Consider the following 6,242-nt stretch of genomic DNA (forward strand, 5'->3'; position numbering starts at 1 on the left):
TTCTATTCCTTACATGCTTAAAACAAAAGTTACTTGTTACTCTTAGCTTCAGTTTATTGTTTATAAACAGTGTTTCCCATTAATGAGTGAGACTGTGGCGGCCCGCCACTGTCTTATATAGACAGAGAGAGAGATGATCAGTGGCGGTTCACTCCCCAGGCGAGACCCACTCCAAGTGCCAGTTATGTTTTTTCCAAGCGCGCGTCCCGCCCTCCTTTATAAAGATGCCGCCCTGGCTGCCCGGTCGCCCGTGCAGTGTTGCCAACTCAGCGACTTTGTCGCTATATTTAGAGACTTTTCAGACCCCTCGCGCGCCGGACTGGAGTTGTGATAGGCAGCCCGGGCCACAGGTGGCTACGCTCTACCCCTTCTAGTCATTCTAGCTAATCTGAATCATTCAATTTCATCTGGAGAGCGAGTTCATCTGTGGTAGCAGCACTAGACATCTTCCAGGCATGTGAGAAAAACTAGCAGCAGTTCAGCGGACAGGAAGAATTATGAATGAGAGACTATCCCACCAAAAAAGATGAAGATTGAAATGTCTGAAAGGTCGGACACAGGCGAGAGCGTATGGAGATGGAAACCAACAAGACCTCCCTCATCCTACAGCCATTTCTCAAAAAATTTTCCGAAATAGTCGAAAAATGTAGTTTTCAATTCATATAGTGGCATCTGACTGTTTCTTTTTAAAGGTTACTTTTTCACTTTTACTTGAGTAAAGAGGTAGAGTTGATACTTCAACTTTTACCAGTGTTTTTAAACTGCAGTATCTATACTTCTACATAAGTAACAAATGTGTACTTTTGACACCACTGGTTTCATCTGACCAGAGCATCTTCTTCCACATGTTTGCTATGTCTTCCATGTGGCAAACTTTAAAAAATGCTTTTTAAGGATATCTTTAAGAAATGGCTTTCTTCCAAGAAGGAAAGATTTGACAAGTATATGCATGACTGTTTTCCTAAGGACAGAGTCTCCTCCTTCAGCTGTAGATCTATGCAGTTCATCCAGTGATCATGGGCCTCTTGGCTGCATCTACAATCAGTCTTCTCTATACTAAAGTAGTTAACAATTATTTCAATAATCAATTAATCAATATTAATCTGATTGGTTCAGCCCTTCCAAAAAGTTAAAAATAAACAAAAACTGACATTTTGTAAATTTAAATAATTTAAGATCATTAAGATTATTTATCTCACCTGTATAAATACTAAAAATGCTAATTACCACACAATATTTGAAACTAAAATCAAAGACATAATAAATGTCCATTAAACAGCTGGTTATCTCTTCCTCCATCATTCTGAGATCATGCAGATCTTGTCTCCTGTTACAAATCCCTATTTTTTCATGAGAAACTCTCATCCAAGCCGAGTAGTAGAAAAGCACAGCTTGGCCTGGAAGCCTATGCTTATAATCACAACCATAAACAGGCAAAGCAACTTATAATAACTATACTTTTAATAACTAACCACCTGAAAGTATAAATTACAACATGCTCTCACGCTCATTCTACCTTAATTATGGTAGAACATACATAATTTCCCCCTCATTCATAAAATGGTAAAAATCTGGGCCATTTCCAGGGACAGCTTAAGCTGAGGACAGGAGGTCCACAACGAGGGCTGTCCCAGGATATAGGGGACGTCAGGATATAGGGGACGTCTGGTCACCAAATCTTTAAGGGCACCAGCCAGAGAGGATGACTGAAGTCAAAGCTAGTTTTTTATTATAAAGGTAAAAGAAAAACTCTGGTTTCTCAAAAAGTTCTGACAGAACACTATCCAGTTTGTAAATAAAACCATATACAAATTACCTTGCAAGCAATAAATAGGCAACTAAAACCTTAAACCCACAAATAAACCCACAATTAACAGGACATTTTCTTATGACAATTGCTTTGGATCTATTGGATCTATTGCTATTACAATTTTTTTTAATAAACCAAGAAGTCATCACTCATCAAACTAATCTTAATCTTGCCAGCTCCAATATTGTGTTATGCTAGTTATGGTAACTCCTTGTCCTTAAAAATGAGAGGATATCAATAAAACCACATCACACTGTTTCATTGCAAATAGCTGAATGTCTTTTTCTAACATTTTACGGTTGCAAAAGTAACCATCTGTATGAACAAAACAGCTATTACAAGTTATTTACCTGGTATTTATTTTTTACCATTAAAAGAAAGATTTTTTTATTCTAGAATATCTCTAAAATGTTAGATCCCAGGACCTAAAACCCATCAGACATTTTAAGTCAATCTTGGGATTCTTGACTTTTTACAGATTTAAGTAAAAAATCTAAGTTTATCTCAAAATGCTGTGACCTGTTTGACTTTTACTACAATGGAGTATAAGGGCCAGACTAAAAACAAATTATAATAAAATAATCAGAATAAAGTTTCCCCTATTTTTTTTTGTATATTTCTCTCGTAATATTATCCCAAAAAAAAAGTTTTAATACAATAAGATCAAAGTGTTAATAGTACAACTTTATTCTGGTAATATCACAATAATAAAGTCACAATATTTTTAGGACTAAGTCATGATAGAATAAAGTCGCCAGATCGTTTCAGAAAAGACATCTTCAAACAATATCTGACCAACACAGTCAAACTACAAACCACCAAATGTAAGCTCCGTTTACGTTGTCATAATAATAATTTGATGCTAGTGGTCTAAAAGGTTTAATATTTCCTTATTTGTAAAACTAATATGAAAGTATAACTTCACAGGATTCTCAGCAGTCCTCATTTCACTGCAGGGGATGAGTTCTCATTAAATAATATGGACTTTTTTCTTGTAATATTATTATATTCATATCGTAATATTCTGACTTCATTGTGTTAATATTACCAGTTTATTCTCGTACTATAACGACTTTACAATATTATGACTTTATTTTCGTAATTCTAATTTATTCTCATACAGAGGTGTCAAGTAATGAAGTACAAATACTCTGTTACTGTACTTAAGTACTAGCCTGATAAACCAGACTAAATGTGAGATTAATCCGTGTATGGTTCGCTCTTTGGTTTTTTTGTTTCAAAACAAAAACGAAAAAACAAAACAAAAATGTTTTTTTTTTTTCGTTTTTCCGTTTTTAAAACGAAATTAGAAAAACGGCATTTGCAAAAATGAAAAAAGGGTACGTTTTGGGATTTTTTTAACTGCAATGGTTAAACCAAAGACAGAACTTTTATTTTGTTGTTAATTCAACCTTATGGCAGAACTGGAAATGAAGACCTGAACTCCCAAAACATAACTTTTTTTAGTTACCAGTAGGTGGCGGTAATGTACGCCTTCAATTTCTTGCCAACCGCCATTACAATCCACAAGAAGAATAACTTTTTCAGTTAGCACTACCAAAATGGAAACGTTTAGCTCTGTTTGAAATCCTGGGCTGCATCCTCCAAAGACACGGTCTACCTAGACCTGGATCCTACCTAGACTCGTCCGTGAAAATAAGGAGACAGAAGTGTTTTGGCCGTGAATTCGAACAGGTCTACCCTTCGGGGGGTTTTACCACCGTATGCTCTGTTGCTTAGCAACCGTGAAAGTTGACACACACAGCAAGAAAAGAATGAAAGCCGAAGTTTTCAAAACTGTTCATCAAAATTTTCATTTAGATGGCAAAACAAAACTCATACGCTGTTGATTTTCTATTAGTTTGATTTTTCATTTTTTCGGTTTAGGTTTTAAAAAATGGAAAAACAGAAAACCCACATGCTTGTTTTGTTTTTTCGTTTTTGTTTTGAAACGAAAAAAAAAAACAAAGAACGAACCATACATGGATTAAGATTAAATGTGTAATTTAGTCTGGCCCCGATCGGAATATTGTTGATGAGAACAAACTTGTTGTTTTACAAACCATGTCTGTGCCTATTGGCCAACGCTCTGACCAATGAGCGTAACTGACTGTAACGTAGTAAGCCTGACAGAAAGCTGGTGGGGGGGGGTAAACAAACAGCCTTTCCGTAAAACGATAAATACGTCCTTCTTATAAATGAATGTGCGTAAAGCCTTCTACTGCTCACGTTTAAACGAAAAACCCAAGTCTAATCCTTCCAAAACCGATTTCAAAGCTGAGTAAAAAATCGCCATCAGAGCCAGCGGTCCTTCACACATGGCTATGCAGAGAGAGGGCCACTGCAGATGGGCTACGGTTAGCCCTGGCTAGCCTCGGAGCTCCGCTGGTTGCCACGGTCCTCTCAACTTTGGAAATAGTTTTTTAAATTACGCATTAAATTGGTGAATGGACCATATAGTGACGCTTTAAAGTATAATATTCTTGCCTCAAATGACAACAGCAACAGAAAAGAGAACTTTTATCTTTCAATGGAGCGATCCATTGAATGCTGCTGCTGCTGCAGTGCTAGCTACTGTTCAATAGCTGTTGCCATCTTCCTCGTTGCGCTTTCTCCAGCGTCATGCAGCTTTTTCGTCACGCCCTCAAAACCCCCGCCTACTTTGCATCCAGAAGTTCAAAACACATCTCTGTGTTGTGATTGGCCTGCCAGTTCTAGGGCTTGGGGCATTGATCGAGGCTAGATCAATCGCAGGCAAAAATGATTTTGGGCGCTGGCGGGTGGGGCTAGTTTACTAGGCTATAAAAATTGGGGTTGTTAATTCATATAGTGGTATCAGGCTGTTTTTTAAAGGTTACTTTATACCTTAAGTAGTTTTTGGAGCACAATACTTTTCCACTTTTACTTGAGTAAAGAGGTCAAGCTGATACTTCAACTTTTACCAGAGTGTTTTTAAACTGCAGTATATATACTTCTACTTAAGTAACAAATGTGTGTACTTTTGACACCACTGTTCTCATAATACTACAAACTATCAAAAACAATATTCTCTTTAGTCTGGCCCTAATACTCTATAGTACTTTTACAGATAATTTTGCTGCCATTTTAAATTTATATCAATATTCTTTCGGGCGTAAAATTAGTTTTTGATACAACTTTAAAGGATGTGTTTCAGCATGAAGGCCTTTTTAAATGTAGATACTGTTGAGAGTTGCTCTGCTTTCCTGGTGACTCATCGCTGTTGACAGAGTGGTGGATTGAAGAGGAAACAGGCTGAAGGTCAGCGCTGTGCTAACATAACAACCTGAGAGCAAAAATGAAACTATGGAAACAGCTCTTCCCACTGAGGGAGGACGTGATCAACTCCTGTCTGCGACGTTACACCGTCAAACATGACTAAAAAACTATGTGGACTCTGTTTGTTTTATATATCACCACCAATCTGCTACCTGCAACTTCTTTTCTCTGATGCTTTCTGACAGCCAGTTGCAAATGAATCAGAAATTGTGAACATTACACGAGTTCTAATGCTCAAAAATACGAAGTTAATGTTTCTGGCGATTTTATTGGGCATAATTTTTGCAACAAACATCAGTAACATACAGCAAATCTAAGACAGAGGATAAGAATATCAAACATTATAAAGCTACTGGCGTGTTACGCCTGTTAAAAAGGGGCTAAAATGTAGCTAACCGTGGTTAAAAGAAAGCTAAACCTGAGCTTTAAAAATGCTCTACGGGTGTTAGCCTCTTATAAATGGCTAATAAGCTCCGCATGCTAATGTTAGCTTTCTCGAATTCCTTTCTTTTTAAACGACTTCCATTTAAACTGAACCAAACGGGAAGAGACCACTCGTCAATAGGATTAACACACTTAATAAAACAAAACAAAATACCTGCTGGCGGTAGCTGCACGTCTGTCCAGGTGACGATTGTTTTTTTTTTTTTCTTCTTTTTTCGTCTGTTAATATAAATAAGCAATGACGTCTACACTTCCTTTTTCAGAGTAAAAGCACCAAATAGGCCATAATTGAAGCATAACAGAGAGAGGCGAGGCAGAGAGCATACCTAGACGCTGAAGAGATGTAGACGTATGATTTGACGCCGCCCCCGGAACTATGGCAGGCGGTACTGACATTTATTAGTTTGACGATTAAAATAAGAATCTGTTATTATTAACATCTTATTAGCTCCCATAAACAGTTCTAAAATCGCTCATTTATACATATCATATATAGTATATACAGGGAACACATTAAAGTCGTAGGGAATTCATATTTAAATGTCAAATCATTCTGGCCTAAACATGTATATAAATGTACTCTTTGTCAGACTATATCATCCCAAAAGTTTGAACATATCTATTAAAAAAAAGAAACATTTCTATTTAAAAAAAAAAAAAAAATTGTGGGGTTTTATTCATTATTTTATAC

General features: G+C 36.7%; 1 protein-coding gene across 1 annotated transcript in view; it reads right to left on the minus strand.

The window, feature by feature from the left end:
* Window positions 1–5,861, minus strand: part of pam (peptidylglycine alpha-amidating monooxygenase) — a 54,911-nt gene extending 49,050 nt beyond the window's left edge. Inside the window, exon 1 of the mRNA XM_015396206.1 lies at window positions 5,706–5,861. The gene's annotated coding sequence lies outside the window, so the exon portion shown is untranslated. The remainder of the gene's footprint in view (window positions 1–5,705) is intronic.
* Between the last annotated feature and the right edge of the window lie 381 nt (window positions 5,862–6,242).

Source organism: Cyprinodon variegatus, unplaced genomic scaffold (genome assembly GCF_000732505.1).
Source record: "Cyprinodon variegatus isolate N-32 unplaced genomic scaffold, C_variegatus-1.0 Scaffold782, whole genome shotgun sequence".
NCBI classification, from domain to species: Eukaryota; Metazoa; Chordata; class Actinopteri; order Cyprinodontiformes; family Cyprinodontidae; genus Cyprinodon; species Cyprinodon variegatus.